Below are 11,549 nucleotides of genomic sequence, written 5' to 3' on the forward strand. Positions count from 1 at the left end.
TCAAAACCATGATCTTCCTGCCTTCTCCTCCTGAGGAATTTGAATTACAGGCATGCACCACCATGCCCAGATCTATTTTAGTGGGTTTTTTTTGAGGAACCACCATACTGATTTCCATGGTGGTTAGTCTAATTTTCATTTCCACTAATAATGTATAAGTGTTGCTTTCTCCCTTCATTTTCACCAGCCTTTGTTGTTGCTTGTTTCCTTGAAGATAGCCATTCTGAATGAGATGAAGTAAACTCTAAATGTTGTTTAGATTTGCATTTTCTTTATGGATAATGTTGAATAACTTGGTCATTTGTATTTCTTCTTTTGAGAACTGTCTGTTAAATTTGTTTTCACAAATATTAATTGGATTTGTTCTTTATGAGTTTTATTCTTTTGAGTTCTTTATATATTCTGAATATTAATCCAGTGTCATGCAAATAGCTAGTAAAGATTTCCCCCATTCTGTAGGCTATTTCTTCATTCTGGTATTTGTTTCCTTTGTTGTGCAGAAGCATTTTCATCTTACGTGATCCCATTTGTCAATTCTTGCTCTTATTTCCTGAGCTATTGAAGCCTTGTTTAGAAAGTTGTTGCATATGCCTATATCTTGAAGTGGTTTTGCTATGTTTTTCTGTAATAGTTTCAAAGTTTCGGGTCTTATATTGAGGTCTTTGATCCATTTTAAATTGACTTTTGCTTGAAGTGAGAGATAGGGCTCTCGTTTCAGTCTTCTATGTTTGGATATCCAGTTTCCTCAGTACCATATGTTAAAGAGGCTGCCACATCTCTGGTGTATGTTTTTGGCCCTTTTGTGGAGAACCAGATGACTGTAACTGTGTGGGCTTATTTCTGGTCCTCTATTCTTTTCCGTTGGTCTATATGTCTGGTTTTGTGCTAGTATCATGCTGTTTTTGTTACTATGGCTCTCTGGTATTTGAAGTCAAGATTCATAACTGAATAAAATGCATCAACAGCAAGAGAAACTACACAAACTGCACAAACACATGGAAACTGAACAAAATGTTTTTGAATGGTCAGTAAGCTGTTGAGGAAACTAAAAAAATTCTTAGAATCAAATGAAAATGGAAACAGAACATGCCACAACCTATGGAATACAGCAAAGGCAGTTCTAAGAGGGAAGTTTATAGCTATGAGTGCCTACACTAAAAAATCAGAGACGTCCCAATTTAAAAAGATACACAAAATTGACAAACCCTTAGCCAAACTAACAAAAGGAAAAAGGAAGAAGACACAAATTAATAAAATTAGAGATAAAAAAGAAGAGATTGCAACAAATACCACTAGGTAATCCAGAGGATAATGAGGTAATATTATAAAAACTTATTTTCTAACAAATTGGAAAATCTAAAAGAAATGGATAAATTTCTACATACATATGACATACCAAAATCGAACCAAGAGAATATAAACAACTTATGCAGATCTATAATGAACAATGAAATTGAAGCAGTAACAGAGTCTCACAACCAAGGAAAGCCTAAGAACACGAATGTTCCTCAAACTATTCCATAAAACATAAACTAAAGGAATACTACCAAACTTATCTTATGAAGCCATTATTACCCTGATATTCAAGCCAGATAAGGATACAATAAAAGAAAAACTACAGACCAATTTCCTTGAACATAGACACAAATATTCTTGAAATACTTGCAAACCAAATTCAACAACACATTAAAAAGGTCATACATCATAATCGAGTTGGTTTCATTCCAAGGATGCAAGAATGTTTCAACATATGCAAATAATAAACAAAATAGATAACATAAAAAGAACAGAGGACAACAATCACATGATCATTACAATAGATGTAGAAAAAAAATCTTTGACAAAATTCAACATGCCTTCCTGCTAAAAGCCCTGCAGAAGCTAGGGATAAAAGGAACATACATGATAAAGACTATATATGACAAATCTGTAGCCAACATTGTAGTAAATGGTGTCCACTCTACACTCTTATTCAATATAGTACTGGGATTTCTAGCCAGTGCAATAAGGAAAGATAAAGAAATAAAAAGAATACAAATAATCATCCTTATTTCTAGAGATATGATCCTGAATACAAATAACTATCCTTATTTCTAGAGATATGATCCTGTATTTAAAAGACACCTAAAGACTCCACCAAAGAATCTCTTAGATGTGATAAACACTTTGGGCAAAGTAGCAGGATACAAAATCAGCATATAAAAATCTGTAAATTTTGTACATAGCAATAATGAATAGGCTGTGAAAGAAATCTGGAAAATAACCCCATTCACAATATCCTACAAAAGTAAATAAAATACCTAGGAATAATCAAGTCAAGGAGGTGAACGACCTCTACAATGAAAACTATAACACTCTGAAGAAAGAAATTGAAGAAGACTGAAAGACTTTTCATATTCCTGCATTGGCAGAATTCATATTGTGAAAATGGCCACACAAAAGCAATCTATTGATTAAATGCAATCCCCACCAAAATTCCAATGACATTCTTCACAGAAATAGAGAAAACAATCTTAAAATTCATATAGAAGCATAAAAGTCCCTGAATAGCCAAAGAAATCCTGAGTAAATCTTTTCTTTGTTGAATATTTCAAAGCAAATTCAGATATCATATCTTTTAACTGCTACATAGTTCAGTATATTATTCTCTAAGACTGTACATTTTCTTACAAAATCACAATACAAATATCAAACCTACTCTCTTTTACCTGTCCATAATCAAATTTCTCCATTAGGAACTTTGAAAAATAATAATGTGAACTTCACATGAGTACAGAAGGCCATATAGCAAGGTGTTTAAGAATAATGGGGCTTTTAAGGTAGGCACAATTAAATTTGAATTCTGATTCTCTCACATGCACATTTTATGAAATTAGCCTCTCTTAGACTTGGTTCCTCCTCTAAAAATGGGGATGGATAATTCTCGTAGAGTTGTAGAGCTTAAGTGAATAATATTTATTAATAATTTATCTTAGTATCTACTATGATGTTATCATGCAATAAAATGAAAAGCATTAAAATTACTAGATGTGATATTTTTAAAAGGCAAACATGACTGAGGATATAGCTCAGTGATATATTGCTTGCCTAGCATGCGTGAGGACCTGGGTTTAATCCCCACCATCACAAAGGGAAAAAAGATATTAAAAAAATCAACTATGTCACAGTCTTTTGGGTATATCCCTAAGAGTGGTATAGGATGGGTTACTCCAGAGGCACCTGCACACCCATGTTTATTGCAGCACTATTCACAATACCCAAGTTATGGAAACAAACAAGATGCCCCACTACTGACAAATGGATCAAGAAAATGTGGTATCTATACACAATGGAAGAAGAACGAAATGTTATCATTCGCTGGTAAATGGATGGAATTGGAGAACATCATTCTGAGTGAGGTTAGCCTGGCCCAAAAGACCAAAAATCATATGTTCTCCCTCATATGCGGACATTAGATCAAGGGCAAACACAACAAGGGGATTGGACTTTGAGCACATGATAAAAGCGAGAGCACACAAGGGAGGGGTGAGGATAGGTAAGACACCTAAAAAATTAGCTAGCATTTGTTGCCCTCAATGCAGAGAAACTAAAGCAGATACCTTAAAAGCAACTGAGGCCAATAGGAGAAAGGGACCAGGAACTAGAGAAAAGGTGAGATCAAAAAGAATTAACCTAGAAGGTAACACACATGCACGGGAAATTAATATGAGTCAACTCCCTGTATAGCTATCCTTATCTCAACTAGCAAAAACCCTTGATCCTTCCTATTATTGCTTATACTCTCTCTTCAACAAAATTAAAGATAAGGGCAAAATAGTTTCTGCCGAGTATTGAGGGAGTGCGGGGGAGAGGGAGGGGGCGGAGTGGGTGGTAAGGGAGGGGGTGGGGGCAGGGGGAAGAAATGACCCAAGCATTGTATGCACATATGATTAATAAAACAATGAAAAAAAAACTATGGATGACTCGAGAAGACAAAGATGGTGAGTTGAACATGGGATCCAGGAACACTGACCTAGACAAGAGCAGTTTCCCTGGGGGGATGAAAAAAAAATAAACTAATAAATTTATCTGGGTATAGTGGCTCACGCCTGTAATCCCAGCACTCAGACAATAGCCTGCAGCTTGAGTATAGTGAGTTTGAGGCTATCCTGGGCTATATAGCAAGACCTACTTCAAAAAAGGTGCGAGGGATGATGAACACAGAGTACATTCTAAATAAGGAAAACGTAAGTTTTTTCTTCTGTAAGTACTAGCCATGGAAAAAATCTAAAACTTCTGCACAGCTATACAAAACTGAAGCTAATTAAATTCATTCATATGTTTACTAATTTCTGCTTTATCACCATAATGTTTTTTCATATTTACTATTAACATCTATAAAACAGAGTTAACTACTTCCTTTCTGGATTTTGAAGATTAAATGAAATAGCATATATGAATATATTCAATACAGTAATTGATATAATAGAAGCTTAACTAATGTTGATTACACCTGAGTTTAAAAAATCTGACTTTTGGTTGCCACACTAAATTATATATGTAGGTTGAGTTTTCATAATTTATTGTGCATTACATATACAGATTAAAAATATTATAAAGGGTATTTCTTAGGAGTAAGTTTATATACAAAGAGAATAATTGACTAAGTAAACACGTGTAGTACTTGAGAGCCCTGTAATTCTGTTATATTCAGTATTTTCCCACAGTTTTAGAACACCAATATTGTCCTGTGTCCAGACAGAGATTGTCTTTAAAATTTGAGGGTATTGGCCATTGTCTGCAGGTGAGTTTGTGCAGAATACCCATAGTCTCCTCACTAAAAATTCTATAACCAAATATAATCCATGAGTCTCAGAAAAAGACTTCCCTTGGTCTGTGCAAACTTGACACCTGTTTTGACCAAGTATTATTTTCAGTTCCATAATATTTTCACATATTGTTTCATTATTTATCATCTGTTTCTGCAGATCCTGCCTCCACAGCTGAAGTCTTGCTTTTAACTTTCAGAGAGAACTCTGATTCATTTGATACATACTTTGCCAAACACAGCAGCTCAGATTTAAAATTCTCATATCCAACATCCTGTACCATTACTCACTTCAAATCAACTTTCTTAAATGATACATGCACTAGCCATGACTTCACATTATTTAAGGGTGCTTTGTTTTCATTCTTTTAAATAAGGTTATAGGTAGAACACAGGATAAGGTAGATTATTATCATTACCAAATAGCTCAGCAACTCAATAACAAAATTCCAAGAGTACATTGGACTAAACATACTTGCTAAGTAAACTATTGCATTTAATTAATGTGAGTCAACTCCCTGTATAGCTATCCTTATCTCAACCAGCAAAAACCCTTGTTCCTTCCTATTATTGCTTATACTCTCTCTACAACAAAATTAGAAATATGGGCAAAATAGTTTCTGCTGGGTATTGAGGGGGTGGGGGGGAGAGGGAGGAGGGAGGGGGCTGAGTGGGTGGTAAGGGAGGGGGTGGGGGCAGGGGGGAGAAATGACCCAAGCCTTGTATGCACATATGAATAATAAAATAATAAAAAAAAGAAAAGAAAAGGAGATACACTCTCAACAACAAAAAAAATAAATAAATAAAATAAAATAAAATTTGTAAAGGTAAGTTTTTAAGGCATAAATACAGTGAAATGATTTCAATCCTTCTAAGTATAGACTCATTTTTCATCTTTATTGTACCTCATATTTTAATAGTAACCAAATTAAAGTGAAGCAATCTTTCCCAGTTAACTTCAAAATATTACTCTATACGCTGTCCTCATATTACCCTCATAAGGGTGTTTCAATACCCTTAGTGGTGTTCTGATAAATGTTTAACAAATAGCTCTCAGATAAAGGGGAAGACATTATTTGTACCATTTGTTGATTTTCCTTTTATTAAACCCCAACTGTGGCTGATTTTAAACTACCAACGTGACATCACTGGACATGGATTCGGGAGATGTACACAATTACTTCTTCTGAGCAAGTGTGGGCAGGCTTCAGCACACCACTGCCACTATTTACCTATTTCTATTTCCATTCCCTTATTTCAGGAAAGAATCATATTTTAAGTGCTTTGGAAATTATCAAGTCTCTTTGGATGCAATGCTCTTGAAGGTTGAAAGAAGGGCTATAAAGTTGAGAATGTGGCAGTGTACTTGTCTAGTATACACAAGTACCTGGGTTTAACTCCCAGCACTACAAAGAAAAAACATAAGGTTGCATGAAGGAAGAGATATAAAAGATTCCATTACTAATGCAAATTTAAAGACATTTAAATTTCAGATTAATTCACTCAAAAGTAGATTTTCCAGATTTTAAAGATGCAAAGAAGCCAGGCATGGTGACTTATGCTTGTAATCTCAACTATATAGGAGGCATAGGTAGAAAGATCACAGTTAGACTCTAACCTGGGCAAAAATTCAATACCCTATCTGAAAAATAGCCTACAGAAAAAGGGCTACAGGTGTAGGTTAAATGGTGGAGCACTTACCAGACAAGTGCAAGGCCCCAAGTTCAAAACCCCAGTACTGTGCAAAAAATTTAAATAGTGATTCAAAAAACTGTGTTTTTAAAATTGCTATTAAATCCTTGGCTACAAAAGAAAAAATGGTCGGAGGGTTGCCATAAGCAACAACTGTGCATAACTGTAGACTAGATTACCTTTTGTTAAATGTTTAAAAGTGGCTCTTGTCACAATTGCTGAATCCTAGTTAGAAATCTATACTATTAATATTGTAAATTTAGATTTTTAGAACCTATGGAATGCTCTCATGTATCATATCAATTGGGAAAAATTGAGTTATATTTCTTCACAGTTCAAACCATTGCATTATAGTTCCTTTCTTATTCACTGTGCCACTAAGCATATTTGAAATGATGAAATGGAACTCATTTACAGTGATCAACAAGTGGATGTATATCTAGACAACATAACAAGGACCAATACTCTGAAGCTGATTAGGAATTTTTATTGGAGAAAAAAATAATTAAAATAAATTTTATAAGATAAGTTTATAAATGATCTAACAGTTTCACACAGTCTGTGTAAAGCAACCCGTAGTATAATATAGGATAAAGTTCTAAAAAGGATTCATGAAAATTTCATTAGCCAATAATTTTCCTATGTGTAATTTAGAAGACTTACTATAATGAAAATAATGTTACTTATTTGAGTTTGAAAGAAATATGTTATCTTATAAATGCTTATAAGACATTCAAAGCACTTTATATATTCCTCTGGGTTTTATTGTTGGAATCTGACTGCCAGAAGCTACTACTTTTCTGCCCGTGTGCAGGTTATCACAGCCAGGTGTTCCCAATTACTTGCTCCCACCTCCAGGTGGAGTCTGGCCACACGAGGATTATTAAAGCTCCAGCCCAAGGCTGAATAGCTCACTAATTTATCATGGTCTACCTTGGCATTAATATCTGTCCTTTTACCTATACATGCTCTGTGCTTTAAACTGGTATGACCTCACCATTTGTTGATCTGCCTTGACTCCTGACTGCCCATTTTCTTGATTGTTATATCAAATTGGCTTGGCTTGAGTTTATCTAGTTTGTCTCTGGTTTCCTTCTTTATAGCTTGGCCTTTACATTTGCATCTGCTTGACTTTTTGCCTGCCCATTTAGACCCTAATGATGTCTTCACAATAATTTACCGATTTATGCTTTTCTTTAACTGAATTCTTAATTTCTGAACACCTCTGGATCCAGAATCTTGTGTGCTTTGACTTTTGCTACCTGTTATTGTTACTCCAGTTACCTAAACTTTGGACCTTGACTGTCTGGTTCTGACTTCTTGCCACTACTCTGCTCACATGGTTTCAGATCACTGGTTCTACCTTGACTTAGTTCCTGTCCTCAAATTCTTAACTTACCTTGGCAAATCTTGGATCTTTAACATTCATCTACTGCCTAGGGTTGAAAATGTTTGTTAATAGTCATTTTCAAATTATCATCAACTTTACTTGATTAAAAGTTATCATTTAGCAAATTACTGATTCATTGACCTTAAGGAATTCACCTTGTGCTTTATTTTCCTTATCCATAAAGCATGTTGGTAAAAAACAAGATAGGTTTTGCTTATTCAATTTACTCCAAAATAGTTACTACAACTCTTTATATTTTCAATTCAGAGTGGTTTCCAAAGTTTGTCAAATGATTCTGAACTTTTAAGAGTTCTTTTTTATCTGGGCTTGGTGACACAGATCTATAATTCCACCACTCAGGAGGTAGAGGCAAGAGGATGGAAAGTTCTAGGTCAGCATGGGATACATTATGAGTTCAAGACCAGCCTGAGCTACATGGGGAGACTCTGTCTCAAAAAAGGGGGCTGGGAGTATAGCTCAGTGGTCCAGTGCCTCCCTAGTATGTGCAGGACCCTGAGTTTGATTCCCAGTACAGCAAAAAAAAAATCATTTTTTACCTTTAGTCCCCCAATCTTTCTGCATCCCATATATTTGTTTAGCATAATTAGCTTTTTTGATATCTTCTTTTGTATCTACATGAGTGCCACAGTATGTATCTGGCTTTTTTTTCATTTTTTTAGCCAAAGGTGTTTTCAATGTAACTCCTAAGATCTATTGATTCCTTTTAGGGATAGATGAGCTTCCAGATCGAATTATGAGTGCCTGATAATATCTATGTGGATAAAAGAGGTTACTGATTTTAAGCACTCTGGGATGGCCCACACTTCATAGTGCTATGTAAGTAATTAATTCCTTTCAGACAACTTCTCTAAACTACTAGCACTCTTATGACCAAATAATTCACTGTATATGGCATCAGATAACTTAATAGAAGAGTTATTCACTTAGCATCTACCCATTGCAATAAATTAATGAATGATCTTCATATCTATAACCTCCCAATTCCATAATGATATAATTCAATTTATATGTGCATTTGTTTGTGGAGGAAGGATCCAAGGCTTTATCATATTATCAAAAGCATCCACAATCCCCTAACTAGCTGAGAAACACCTTAGAATTTAAATAAATGCAATTAATCCTCATCAAATAGTAATCTTCCCTTCCCATTGCTATGGGATTTAATCTGCATCCTGAAGTCTATCAATGTAAATATGTACATCCCTTAGATGTCTGATAAAATTCTATAAATAAATTTCAATATAGAGTTAGAAAATCAAGAATAAATTTTACCATTCACTCAAGAGAGACATGTTGGGAATTGGGGGTCATTTGTTATTGCACAGCTGCTAAGTTAGAATAACTGAGGCTCTGGTCTTTCATTTTATCCTGGTGTCAGTAACATGACTAGGAGGAAAACCATTGGGAGCCATATCAGAAATATAACTGTTGACATGTCAGACGTAAAACCCTACTCTGCAAAAGCTGGTCATTCATATTTATAGCTTTAATTTTCCTGGACTCACTCAATTCTTACCTCACTCTACCCCAAGTATAAAACTATCACACTATGTTGCATTTTGTTAAGCCTGTAACTGCTCTGTGACACACTATGAATATTTTAGGGCAAAAATAATATTCTAATAAGTCACCATATGTGGCTGTTACCTAATAGGAGCTAAATATTTATGGAACAAAATTGCCTCCATTATTGCCCCCCACACTTTAATACAACAATTGTTCTCAACCTTTATCTTATATCGGAATTCCTTGAAGGGCTTCCTTTAACAAAAATTGCTGACCCCTTGTCAGAGTTTCTGAATCTATAGATGGAGCTCAAGATTTTGGATTCCCACAGATTTTCAGGTGATATGAATACTAGGGAAAACATGCTGATAACCACTGGCTTAGTTTAAGTGAAAACAAACAGGAACAGAGAGAAAACACGTGACCCTTGTCTTTCTGAACCTGGATAACTTCATTTAAGATGATATTCTCCAGTTCCATCCATTTACCTGCAAATGAAAAAATTTCATTCTTCTTTATGGCTATGTATAAATACCACATTTCCATAATCCATTCATCAGTAGTGGGGCATCTTGGCTATTTCCGTAGCTAAGCTTATGTAAATAATGCTGCAATAAACATGGGTGTGCAGGTGCAGATGACATCTTTTTAACTGTGAAATACTAAGAACACAGCTGTTGGGGATAACTAATATCACTACAAATCTGCATTTTCAAATTCTAAAATTACTTTCTTCATGCTTTGAATTGGGAGCATTTAAAAGGATAACACTCAATTTTATTTTCTTGTAATGTTTTGGTGCCCAACTTTGAGTGTAGGTACATAATAGGTATGAATAAACTACAAAATGCCTAAAAAGTGGACAGCATAAAAGTGAAAGAGAAAGCCAGATGTAGTGGCACACACCTGTAATCCCCTACTCAGGAGGCTGAGGTAGGAATATCAGGAGTTTGTAGCCAGCCTGGGCTGTATAGTGAGACCCTGCCTCAAAAAAAAATTAAAGAGCAGTGAAGAGCCTCAATAGTCTACACACAAAGCCTTAGGTTAATGAAAATAATCTCTCTCAGAGAAATTAACCTACTTTTATACAGAATAGATATTAGTTTTTAAACCTAGTAATTCATATTGTTTAGAGCTGTGTTCTGGGCTTTTTAGGTGAGACCTATGTTAACAAATGGTGTCATAAGTTAGAATGAACCTGAAAATGAATTTTTTATTAATGGGAAAGATTAAACAGGAAAAATGAAAGTTGAGAGCATTTTCTTTGAGTTATGCAGTCTTATGCAAACACAAAGTGCACTGTGAAAGTGTTTTATTTCTATTCAGCCTACTGAAAAATAGGACAGCAGTAACTTCATTGTCTTTTATTACTGATATCCCAACCTAGAACTTTCCTCTTCTTCAGCTCCACCAAACAAAATCCTAAAAGTCCAAATCCACTTCTACCTTTAAAGAATTTGCTTGACTAATTCCAATCTGGCATGATCTGAAGATTATTAATTTCCACACTGAATGAACTTTAGCAATCACTGAATATATATGTCTTCTGCTTTCCTGATAGATGGTCATTATGCTTGAACCTTGCCACTGTCTAATGCTTTTAATTTGACAAAACAGTAAGTTGAAAAGTATCTCTTTGTCAGTTACCCTTTTTTGGACTTTGTTTGTCTCCCTCCCTTCCCCTGGAGAGCCACACGGTGAGTTTCATCTAACTTTGCCTCAGCAGTTTTAACTTCTCCATGTTTTCTCCTCTTTAAGCTATGGATCTTCAGTTCCTAGAGCCTTGCTTCATGTCACATATTTTGTGGATGTCTCAACATTGCTGGTTTCTGTTCTCCAGATGTAGCCATCTATGGAAGTCTCTTCAAAATAAGAAGAGACTTATTCTTATTCATACTTCCTCTTATTCTTATTCATACTTATTCATACTTCCTCTGTATGGTGTGACTAGGGCAGAGAATATTAGAAATCTCAAATGGTCATGACTCAGATGCTAGCTTCTTTTTAATGCAGTTTAAAAATAAATTATCTTGCTTAACAGCTATGTTATACCACCACATATTGAAATTTTTGTTTTAAATAACTTTTTCCTGACTTGGACATTTATTACTCATCCTATACTTGCAAAACTGA

Source organism: Castor canadensis, chromosome X, assembly GCF_047511655.1.
Source record: "Castor canadensis chromosome X, mCasCan1.hap1v2, whole genome shotgun sequence".
NCBI classification, from domain to species: Eukaryota; Metazoa; Chordata; class Mammalia; order Rodentia; family Castoridae; genus Castor; species Castor canadensis.